Genomic DNA, 12,554 nt, shown 5'->3' with positions numbered 1-12,554 from the left:
ACTCATGAGTAGATTCTAAAATTGAGAACATTTGTATATTTCCAAAATAATGAAGGACATAATTATCAGTAACTCTTCACAGCTACCCTGATACCACAACTTAAAATTGAAATTTATTCAGTATACTTTTCAGGCTTGTGACTAATTAAACAGAAATTTGACTCATTGTCTTCATCATCTATTTATATAGTAGAAAATTATACACATAGCTAGAATAAGGAGGGAGGGATAAAAAAGTTAACCAATCATCTTCTTAAGGACTTATTTCAAAACTGGTAATCTATATTGATTTCTTACTCATATATACATGAAGCAAAATACATGCAGCAAAAAACCCCAGGATTTCTGAATGAACTTAAAAGGTATTACTGTGAAATAAAGACAAATCAAGAGGCAACTTACATCACATTTATAGTAAAATAATGTGACTGTTTTATTAAGGTTTGCACACTTTACATTGCAAATACATCCAGAGTAACAAAGACTAAACCAAATTATCCCTTTTAAATTAAAGATTACAACAAAATATTTTATACTAGAACATGCCTGTCTAACTCCTATTCCAGACAAGTGAATTTAACTTTCTAGTTAGGTAATAATAAACTTTCTTTATTAAGTGAGTAATTATAAACTTAAAGCAGCTTGCTTATTGAGAAAGTCTGAATTCATGAATTTTGGGGGAGAAAAAAAACCCAAACAAACCAACCACACAAAAAATACCCAACCTCAACAAACAAATAAAACCCAGAATAAGCCAGTATTACAATTACAATTATTAAATTATTTCATTGCCTGAAAGAATGCACCAGTAATTGCTCTACTTCTACTAATAGTAAGCCATATTACAGAAAAAAATGCCTGACATCCAACACTCTGGAAAAATATCTCATTAAGGATTAGTCTATTTCATGTCAGACATGTGAAAATTCAAAACATTAAACTGATCACTTAAAATCTTTGACTACACAGAAGTCAGGTTAAAAATTAGGGTTTGAGCCATATAGTACAGTTTATTTAAGATGGCAATATTGTTCTTTTCTACAGAACTCCACAGCTCTCTGGGCCAAACCCATCAGCTGGGTCAGAAGCAGTTGTATGCAGAGCAGGGAGAAAACACTTGTGCAACCCAACCGTATCATGAGATATGGAGCAAGCACTTATTTACATTAGAAGGAACCTCTGGAGGTCAACAGCTTCTATCTTTTACTCAAGGCAATCTTCAGAGGCTCCTCAACGCCATTCTCACTGAAGTTCAGAGTATCTCCAAGTGTGGATACCCTACAGCCTCTTCAGACTATTTATCCCAACATCTGACCATCTCAATAATGATAATTTTGCCTAATGTCTAATTGGAACATCCCTTGCTTCAACTTCTTCTGTCGTCTCCAGCCCTATCACCGAGCTCCTCCAAGAAGAGTCTGGTTCTGTATTTTCTGTACCCTCCCATTAACTGAAAACAAGATCCACTGCCCTAGTCTCCTTTGAACAGAGGACACTCAGCTCTTCCAGCTTTTCTTTTTACATTATGTGCTTCTGTACCCTAATTATTCTGGCAGTGTTCCTCTAGGCCTGCTTCAGAACGTCAGCTCCTCTCCTACACCAAGAAGCACAAAACCAGACACTGTTTTTGATGCCGTCACACAAATGTCAAGCTGACAGAAATACTCACTTCTCCCAGAGACTGGCTTGCTCAAAGGTACCTTGCTGACTCACATTGAGCCCAGTGTCCAGCAGCAAAGTGACGCTGTTTGCTGCGATGCCGCTCTCCAGCCGTCAGTTCCCAGCCTGTTCTCCTGTGCAGAGTTATTCTGTTCCTGTGTTCACATTCTGCTGAACACCAACCCCGGAGTTCTTGTCAGCCCATTTCTCCAGCCTGTCAAGGTGTCTCGGAGGAGCAGCCCTGCCCTCCAGCCCACACAACCTTGGTGTCATCAACAAGCTTGCTGACAGTGCACTCCATCACCTCATCCAGGTAGTTAATTAATATCATAAATGCAAAGCTGCACTACTTAATTTTACTGAATACTAATTAACATGTCCTGAAAAGGATAAAGGACTTCCATGCAGTTTAATTTTAACTAATTAACAGGTTGGTAAATGGGATGTTACAAAACTTGTACTTCAACGCACAAGTCACCAAATAAAACCTCTTCAGTATTTTTTTTTAATGGGCAGTTTGCACTTGGTGACTCACTGAAATAGCTCCAATGAAAGATTTCTCCCCAACACATCCTTCTAAATATGGAGAACTAAATACACAAAGTATCTGTGTCAGTGACTCTCAAGAAGTCTGGGAAAAGGGCCTAAATTAACAGCCATTGTATATTTATACTGCAATAAGCTACAGAGCTGTTAGTAATGTCTCAGTACTGCAGGCTGTGTACTTCCATACACAAACTTTCAGGGAATGCAAGTAACAGGAATTCTTTCAGAAAGAAAAAATGCTTTGTCTTAGAATATTTAACTGACAATGCTTCATAGACCTAGATTATTTGCTAGTACAATTTTGCAGTAGATCTATTTCTACAGAATAAACGTGCCAGATCTTTGCTGAAGAACATGATGGTGTTTCGCTATCATGAAGTCTGCTATACAGCTGGACCTCAAGATTTGAGCTTTAAAATATCAAAATCCCCAATCTATGGATATATAGATAACTCCATCAGTCTATGAAGAATTTTAAAATGTATAACCTGCATTATTAGTGCAGCTGGAACTTTGGTCTTCATAGTTTAGTAGGTACATATTTCTGCAGTTTCTTCACAACATTGATGAAATTCACCATTTTTCATTCAAGAAATTAACAATTTATTTTCTGGGCTCTACTCTGCCAGAACATTTCTGCATGTCTATCTGTAGACCTTCAACATAGAGAAATAAACAGAGATGAACATATTTGCTTGTCCCTCAATTGCTTAGAGATCTAAAACACAACAGAGCCACCTGGATTAAAAAATAAAAAATGCTAAAAAAATGACAATTCTGCAAGTAATTTACAGAGGCAAGAAATAAGAAATAATATTTTTTTCCTTAATGAGAAAAAAAATATTTATGGGGAAAATTCCATTGCAACAACATTTACAGGTTGCTGCTGTCAAAAATTAGTCCTGATTTGTGCATCCAGCCTTGCACATCTTACACGCAACGTAACTAACAGAAATACAAAGAAAAACACACAACTGCATATCACAACAGTACAGCAACAGTCAAACCCTTCGTAGAGAGAAGAGTTCATTAACAAACTACAACTGTCCTACAATTCCTATTCTTAAGTCCACAATAAATTTGAATAGCACCAGTATTTGATGTATTTTATTTGCAAAAACATTGACAAGTATGTATCATGACATTTTCTCATAGTTTTTCAGCTATTTCTCCAAAGACTGGTTTATAACATTTCAATCATCATCATCAGTGCTTCATCTGAGCATCCTAAAAAAATATACTATTGGTTTTTTTAAATACAGTCAGTTTTGAGTTTATACACAACATTTTTGTACCATTTTGTACCACAACACCTGTAACAAATATACCATTTATAACTTTGTCATCAAAAATTCCTCTCAGAAATCCATTTGAAATAAAAGGGCAGGGGGGCATTGCTTATCTCAACTAACATCTATGGAACTTCCCTGAAGCAGAAATTTTAAGTGGACTAAAAGTAATAAATATCAAATAGAATTTTCTCTTCAAAGTTATTTCATTTGTAGTAATTTACAACCAAGGTCAAAACCAGGACACAATGTTCCTACCATCTCCTAAAGTACCTGCTGTAAGAACAAGCAGGGCTTGCTTAAAAAGCAGAATTATAAACTAGGAAAATCTAATTATTTTCTCTATGCTAAATTCCAGGAAAAGTGATCATCAGGTGAAGTACTTGCGGCAGAGAATCAGTTTCCAACTTAGGTCCATTTAATCACAATTGATCAGAGACCATACAAATCAGTCAAGAAATATGCCATTAAAACATATATAATTAGCATTATACATTAAGTGTATTTTCCCCAAAAAAGCTTTGAAACATCCAGAACTACATCTTTCCTCAAGGAGGGTGGGGATGGGAGGGGGGAAGGGAGAGATTACTAACATCCCTATAGGACATTTTACAAAAGTAATTATTTTAATTAAGACAGTTACCATAAAAATTAAACTGTGTAAGGATTTTCACAATTAGACACAATCATTTTTATCACTTTTCCACTTAGTTATATCACAGGCTACCCCTAGCTGACATGATGCTGACCAAAGCCCCAGGTTCTTTTCCAGCAGGCAGCTTTCCAGCGCTCACGCTATGCCAGTAGTGCTCCATAGGGCTGCTGTGACCCAAGGGCAGGATCCAGCTCTCACCCTTGCTGAACCTCATACCACTGGCCTCAGCCATCGATCCAGCTTGTCCAGATCCTGCTGCAGAGCCTTCCTACCCTCCAGCAGAGCAGCACTCACACAGCTTGCTGACTAAGTTGCACTGGATCCCCTCTTCCAGATCACCAGTGAAGACATTCAATCGGACAGACCACAGCAGTGAGCCTTGGGGAACACTAGTGACAGCCACCAAGTGGATGTAACTCTATTCACCATCACTCTGCGAGCTTGGACATCCAGACACTTTTCTTGCCCAGAGAAGAGTAGGCCAGTGGTAACAGTTTCTCCAGGAGAATGCTGTGAGAAATGGTGTCAAAGGCTTTACTGATGTCTAGGGAGACAAATTCTACAGCTTTTTACTCATCCACTAACCAGGTTACTCTGTCCAAGAAGACAAGCTTGGTCTAGCAGGACCTGGCTTTCAAAAACCCCTGGCTGTCCTGTATGTGCCATGGGATGGCTCTCAAGATGATCTGCTCCATGACATTCCCTGGCCCTGAGGTCAGACTGACAGGCCTGCAGCTCTCCAGATCCTCCTTCCAACCCTTCCTGTACAAGAGTGTCACATTTGCTAACCTCCAGTCACCTGGGACCTCCACCATTAACCAGGATTGCTGGTAAATGATGGAAAGTGGTTCACTAAGCACTTCTGCCAGTGCCATCAGTACCCTTGGGTGGATCCCACCCAGCCTCATAGACTTGAGAGTGTGCCAGTGGCATAGAATATCTCTGACCCTCTCCCTTTGGATTACAGAGCCTTCATTCTGCTCCTTGTCTCTTTATTCCAGCTCAGGGCACTGGGTACCCAGAGAACATGCTATCAAAAACTGAGGAAAAGAAGGCATTAAGTACCTCAGCCTCTTTCCTTATCTTTTGCCACTTTGTTTGCCCTCTCATCCAATAAAGGATGAGCAATCTCTTAGGCCTTCCTTTTGTTACTGGTATATTAATAGAAACACTTTTTATCAACTTTTACAGCAGTAGCCAGATTAAGTTCTGATTGGCCCGTCTAATTTTCTCCCTGGATAACCTCATGATATCCTTGTAGTCCTCCTGAGCTGCTGGCCCATTCTTCCAGAGGCCATAGACTCTCCAGTTTCTCCTGATCTCAAACCAGAATACTCTGCTCAGTCAGGCTGGTCTTCTTCCCCAACAGCTCTTCTTTAGGCAAATGGGGACAGCCCGCTTCTGCACTTCTAGGATTTCTTTATTCAAAAATGTCTATCCTCCCTGGACTTCTCTCCCTTTTAGGAATGCCTCCCAGAAGTTTTTCAACCAGTCTCCTCAATACGCTGGTCTGCCCTCCAGAAGTCCAAGGTAACAGCTCTGCTGACTCCCTCCTTACTTCTCCAAGAATTGAAGACTCTGTAATTCCACAATCACTGTTCCCAAGAGTCTCCAATCATCACATCACCCACAAGTGCTTCTTTGTTTGTGAACAGTGAGTCCAGCAGGACACCTTCCCTAGCTGCCTTACTCACCAGCTGTGTCAGGAAGTTCTCTTCCAGACACTCAGGGACATGCTTCCTCTAGACTGTTTCCTCTCTACTGCATTGTATTTCCATGAGACATCTGGAGATTTGAGGTTCCCCAGGAGAACAAGGGCTAGGGATAGTAAAATTTCTCACAGCTGCTCAGAGAATATTTTGTCTGCCTCTGCAAGCTGGCTAGATGTAAGAGACTCCCAACCAGGATATCTGCACTGCTGGCCTTACCACTGATTCTCACCCATCAACAACCCTATTGGCACCACAATTAAGCTCTAGAGAATCCCAGCACTCCCTAAAACACAGGGCAATTCCACTGCTTCTCCTTCCTTGCCTATCCCTTCTGAAGAGTTTACAGCCATCCACTGCAGCCCTCCAGTTGTGAGTCATCACACAATGACCAGTTTCCGTAATGACAATTATACCATAATTTTCCTGCTGCACGACGGCTTCCAGCTCCTCCTGTTTGTTGCCTGTGCTGCGTGCACTGGAGCAGAAGCACTCCAGTCAGGCTATTTATACCTCCACCTTTTTTGGGGAAGAAGTCCTAATTCCTGTATAACCAATCTCAGCTGCTTCTGTGGTTTCTAACACATGGATAACTACTGGTCTTTGCTGCCACATGAATCTTTATTCCATGTTTTCACTGAAATGGAAGATCAAAGGACATCACTAGCACACCGTCCCTCAAATATGGGTGTGCTGCCCCCAGGCTTATCTCTAGTGAGCCTGGTTTTATCAGTTTCTCCCTTCAAGTCTAGTTTAAGCTTTTTTAATGAGCCCTTCTAACTCCTGTGCAAAGATATTTTTCTCCCTTTGAGACAGGTGTACAGCGTCTGTCACCAGAAGGCCTGGCAACATCATCATCATTCCCTGCAACTGGAAGGACAGAGAAGCACACTACTTGTGCTCCTCATTCCTTAACCCAGGCCATGAAGTCTCTCTTCATTGCCCTCATACTTCTTGTTACAACTTCACAGCTGACTACCTGAAAAAATAAAATCCATAATGGATATTAGTCTGAGTGCCACACCAGGATAGGACACTTTCTCCCCACATCTTTAACGCAGGCCCCAGGGAAGCAAGAGACTTCCCTGAGAAGTGAATCCTTCTCTTTGAGCCTTCTGCTCCCTTCAGAAGGGAGTCTCCTGTGACAATGAGCCACGCTTTTTGCTTTGTGGGAGCAGATTTGATGCAGGCTACAGGTCAAGTGAACCTTGGCAGCACCAAGCTAGATGAACCATCATCCTTGTTGCTGGTTTCACATGCAGAGGCTCTTAAGTATTAGGTAAGGGCATTTGGGAAGGTAAGGCAGCCACAGAAGAGCCACACCTCTATGGCATTGGGCAGGAACTTGTCATCATTGCCCCATACCCCTTAAAGTCATTGCACTCAGCTGGGCAGAAAGCATAGGGAGTCTTACATATCATGTCCACTGCAAGTTCTTCAGGTGTGTCAAAATGGTAATCACAAGCCACTGAGAAGCTCCTTTAAGTAGGGAAAATCCTCAAGAAATTTAATGAATTCTTTTCCAACATAGGAGCCTGCACATAAAAACTATTTTATACAGAATTAGTAATATAATGCCTCAGTTGTGACTATATAATATATAAACTACACTAAGTTATTGTCAAAGAATAATGTTACTATACTGAAGGCTGTGTGCAAACATTGATTTCTAGGTGTAAGTTTATGCACCAAATATATACCTTGCTTTTAGAGGATTAATTTTGTCCCCAGCTCTTCCTTGTCAGTACAGAATTAAACAGTAAAAGTTACAAGAGTAACTTTCTTTGCAACACTGTAACACAGCTGTTTGAAAACTCCCACCCATCCCATATTTTAACTGCAATTATCCTCAGACAGGAAGAGTTCAGAATTTACCTCATTTAAAATACAAATCTAAAGAAACCATCAAATGAAAATCTCTCTTGAGCAACTTCAACAAAGCCCCTTAAAGAAAACTCAAGAATATTAGTAATACTACAAATAAGCTTTAGGTCAAAAGAAATGTTTGCCTTATCTAAAACAGTTAAAAACTCTCGTTCCTTTTCCTGTAAAAACTCTTTCTTGTGGGCTGCCTTTATACACCTAAAGGTTGCAACAGCATCTCCTTGGAGCCTTTTCTTCTCCAAGGTGAGCAACCCAACCCTCTCAGCCTTTCTCCACAGGAGAGTGTGCTGTAAACAGCAGGCCTGCAGAAGGCCTCACAAACTGAATCCTAGTCCGACACAGCTGGGGGAAAGCTAACAGCTCCCCATGAAAACAACAGCCTGCAACAGCAAAAAACAACTTGTTTCCCTGAGAAAGAATTCTACAGATTAAGGCTCTTTTCCTCCACCTGTTTCAACAATTCCAACTATCTCAGCTTTAAGAATGAAAACAGTATCTCACGAACAACCCTTTCTTACACATAAACACATTGTCCAAGACTGACCAATTACTATGAGATGACAGCTTGTTACCATAGACACAGGAGGGTTTATAAAACTCTATATAAAGGGATATATAATATAAAGTTCTAGCTTTTTTTGCTCCTTAAAAGGTTGTGCCCTGTCTCTCTGAAATGAGGTCAACAGCAACAGGAGAGCTGCTCTGTGTTTGTGTCCCTCCCCCAGACCTGCTCCCACAGGTTCATGTCTTTGCTGTTTGGGGGCCCCAAGCTGGATGCAGCATCCCCGCTGGGGTCTCTCCCACCAGGGCAGAGCAGAGGGGCAGAATCCCCTCCCTCACCCTGCTGGCCATGCTGCTTCTGATGCAGCCCAGGATACAATTGGCTTTCTGGGCTGCAAGTGCAGACTGCCAGCTTATGTCCAGTTTTTCATCCAAAGGTACTCTCGAGTTCTTGGCAGGGCTGCTCTCAACCCCTTCACCCCCCAGCCTCTATCAATACCAGGAGTTGCCCTGACCCAAGTGGAGACCTTGCACTTGGCCTTCCACTGTCACAAACAAAGACTAATGTGTTTGTTTGCAATAATTCTGGAAGACATTTAGCAGTTATGAACAACAGTTGTTAAACATTAGCTAGACATCTCTGGCTTGAACTTTAAATGTAAAATGTAATATAATCTTGCATGAAATAATCTTTCCCCCTAAAATTTACACATAGGTGTGATTTCTATAATGCTCCATGGAAAACTACTTGGTACTGTATTTTGGAATGAGGAAGCAAAAGCAGTAAAAGTCTTGCCTAATGATAATGATGTTGAAAACAGAATTTTCCATGTCATTTTGAACATTTCAGAATTTCCACAGGGCTGATCTTCAAGTAAAACAGATCTGTCTTTGCTATGTGTCATTACCAATTATGCAAACACAGTAATATGATTAGAAACGTAACTGGTTCAGCACACATATCAGTAACCTCCAGCTTCTCAATTTTCCCTCTTACTGGCATGAGTCACCTTAGCAAAGCTGACAAAACTTCAACAGTGACAACTGCCAACAGCAACCTCTAGTTATCAGATTCCAAGGAGAAGTTAATGAACTACTCAGGTAACGGTAACTACATGACATCTGAACAGCAAAAATAAATTCAACAAACAAAACCCCTCAAAAACAAATGAGCAACCCCCCAATGCAAGAAAAACCACAACAAAAATATCCCCCCAGTACACAAAAGAAAAAGGATCCTAAAATACCACAAATAAACAAAAATTAAAAAAAAAAAATCACAAAACTTGCGAGCCAAACTAGTTAATGATTAATAAACAAAGCCCTACTACTGAAACAAAAAGAAACATGGTGATAAGCAATCACAGCAGAGATGTCACAGACCAGGAGAGATAAACTGTTCAGCACAGAATAAAACAACCATAGTGTTAGCAAGGTTTTTATACAGTGAACAAAAACATAATGACTTTTTCTAAAACCATTTTTATAGTTATTCCATTGAATAAAAGCTGACAGCTTTAGAAGGCATTTCTTTTCATATTTACATGCTTAGTTTTCTTTAATTTTCTGAAGTGTGTAGGCCAGATAGGAACACATAAGAGATACATATAAACTCACATGCAATCTGTAACTATGTCCAGGAAACTCCATGTTTTGTGCAATAAGCCAAATCATGTACTTACATACATACATACCTAGTCCTATCTAGATGTGTATGGCATGAGCAAAAATAAAAGGGACGGCAAAAAACTTACTTGCCTAACTTTTGGACTTTGGCTATTAATATTTTTATTAGAGTGCCACTGTTGCAATCCTTCTTTTAAAATTAATCTTCATTCATAATATTCTGCTGATGCATATATACAGGAATACAGAGCACCATCAACATTGTTTAGCTTTTCAGTAGACTTATAGCAATACTGTAATTCAGGAATAATCGACTGTATTATTAAAATATATTATTCTTTTGATTAAGGACTGAAGTAAAATTTGTTGAAGAAGGAATTGACGAGTAAAGGATCACAGAAAAGCCTGGAATTAAAGTTTTCAGAAGCCTCTTCTGTGATTTGCAAATACAAGCATTTACTCTTTCCACATCCACAAAAAAAAAGAAAAAAAAAAGTTGCTATAAATTCTACCAATTTGCTTCTATGTAGAAACAAGTCACATGTTCTAAGTAGTTGAAAAACGCTGTTGCTTTCCTTATGACTAAAGCCTGTTTTCCCCCCCCAAGCAAGAAGAGCAATTTTCCTCTGTACGCAAAAGAGATTAAAGAGAAATTAATCCACCACACTTCACACTGAAAATCAAAAAGATGAAAGTAAGGATAAAACAGCCATACATGTAAAGAAGACAGAGAGTCTCTTCTCGTTGCTAACCTCAGCAGCCAAAATCCTCTCAAAAGCTGTCTCTCTCTTTGGTGAATGTACTTAAATTACAGCACATTATTGATGTTATGGCTACAACTAAAGCTCCATTTCTGGAACTGGAAAGCACAGAAATGCACTTAAAGAAGGTGCAATCAAGGACGGTTAGTCATAATGGAGGGATCCATGCAAACAATTTAGGCTGTAGTATTAGTTCTTTACTCTGCCGAGAATGTTTTCGTGACTCTGTATATCCTCTGCATAATATATAAACAGTAAATAAGAGGTAGACAGACTAGTCATGAATTTAAAGGATTAATTTTTAAAAGTTGCCCAATTTCCAGTATGTGCTCAGACATGCCTGGGAGAGGGATACTGCTACTTACATAAAACTGCTACGATATCAAGACTAAATTTTTTCCACTGTGTTAAAAAAGAAGAAAAAAAAAACCCAAACCAGAAAAACCCCACACCCCCGAGATGGCGAGCGGTTAAATCCATTCAAGGGCTGCTCTGCCGGCGTTACCGAGGCAGGAAGCCAGGTCACTGTCACAGCTCGCCCCGAAGCACAAGCTCCCACTCTGACCACTCACACTTCTTCGCTTCTGCCTTCCAGGCAGGATTGCCCCGCTCCGAACAAGGCGGGCATGAGCCCAGCAGCGGGACCTGGCTGAAGCCAGGCCATCGGGCAGCTCCAAACTTTACCATTGTTCCGGCCGCCCCGGGGCAGCTGCCACCGATCCCCCCATCGGGCCAGTTCCCGGGCGAGCCCCCCGCTCTCCGCCGGCCGAGAGCCCGGCCCGGAGGCGGCCTCTCTCCCCCTTATCCCCCGGCCCGGCAGCCCGCAGCTCCCGCCATCCTTTCCCCACAGCCAGCCCCGTGCGCACTAACCTCGCTAACCTGCCGCTTGTTTACCTCCGCACTCCGGCTGCTCCCTCCTCCCTCTCCCCTCGCCTGCCGACGGCACCGAGGCGCCCCCGGAGCCGCCTCCCGGGCCGGCCCCCCCGCGATGCGCGGCGCTGCCGACGCCCCGATGTGCGGAGCCTCCAGGCTTCAGCCGCGAGCGGGCTCCGCTGGCCGAGCCTTCCCGCAGCCCCCGCCCGAACCTCGCCCAGCGCCGCGGGCACTCACCGGCTCCTCACAGGGGCTCTCCCCGGCCCTTCCCGGCGCCTCCGCGCCCGCCACTCAGAGCTTCCATGTGCCCAGCGGCCGCTCCTCCCTGCCGCTCCACTCCGGGTACGGCGCCCTCTGGAGTGCCCGCTCCAGCGGGAGCCTCACGGGCAGCCGGGGCTGTCAGTCAGCTCGCCGGGGCCCCCGGCGCGGGCACGGCGCTGCGGCTGCCGCCTGCTCGCTACCCCTTTGTTTGGCGGCGGCGCTGACAGCTGCTGCCGGCGGCGCTCCGTGGGCCCGGGCGGCCGCTCCGCCTCGGCGCCTCCCCGCCCGCCAGCCGCGCCTCCTGCTCCCGGCCCGGCCCGCGGCCCCGGCTTGCTCCCTCCTTCTCCGCCCGCGGTCAACAACCGGCGGCGGCAACACAAGTTCAGGCCGCCGACCCGGAAACTCATCGGCAGCCGAGGCCCGCGGGCCTCCGACGGGAAGCGGATCCACCGCGCCGTGGGAGGGAGCGGGGCGGGGACGGGGCGGAGCAGGCCGGGACGCGGGGCCTGGGCGGCGGGCGCGGCGGGAGGATGCGGCGGGCAGGCGGCGGCAGGCGCCACCGAGGAAGGCAAGGCAGGCAGGGAGGAAGCGGGGCCGGGGCGACCTCGCTCACCCCGGTCCCCAGGGGATCCTGAGAGCGGGGGAGCCGCTCTGGCCCCGCGGGGATTCAGCGGGAGCGCCCCTCGGGGGCCGCTGCCCAGCGGCTTCTGGGCGCGGCCGGGGAAGTTCGGGGGCGTTTCCCGGCCGGCCGGGCGGTGCGGGGCGGGAGATGCTGGGGCGCGGGGCCGCC

General features: G+C 43.9%; 1 protein-coding gene across 6 annotated transcripts in view; it reads right to left on the bottom strand.

Moving 5' to 3' along the window:
- The window catches only part of ANKIB1 (ankyrin repeat and IBR domain containing 1), an 88,504-nt gene extending 76,386 nt beyond the window's left edge, over positions 1-12,118 (bottom strand). For 4 of the 6 annotated variants that reach the window (XM_058805656.1, XM_058805689.1, XM_058805683.1 and 1 more), the window contains exon 1: positions 11,741-12,118. The gene's annotated coding sequence lies outside the window, so the exon portion shown is untranslated. Of the gene's footprint in view, positions 1-1,669; positions 1,871-11,202; positions 11,357-11,740 lie in introns of those variants that run through there. The other 2 variants (XM_058805665.1, XM_058805675.1) reach the window with 2 other exon arrangements.
- Positions 12,119-12,554: the final 436 nt, after the last annotated feature.

The sequence above is a fragment of the Ammospiza caudacuta genome, chromosome 1 (genome assembly GCF_027887145.1).
Source record: "Ammospiza caudacuta isolate bAmmCau1 chromosome 1, bAmmCau1.pri, whole genome shotgun sequence".
NCBI classification, from domain to species: domain Eukaryota; kingdom Metazoa; phylum Chordata; class Aves; order Passeriformes; family Passerellidae; genus Ammospiza; species Ammospiza caudacuta.
Note: the sequence above shows the minus strand (reverse complement) of the source record. Positions and strands in the feature narration are given on the sequence as shown.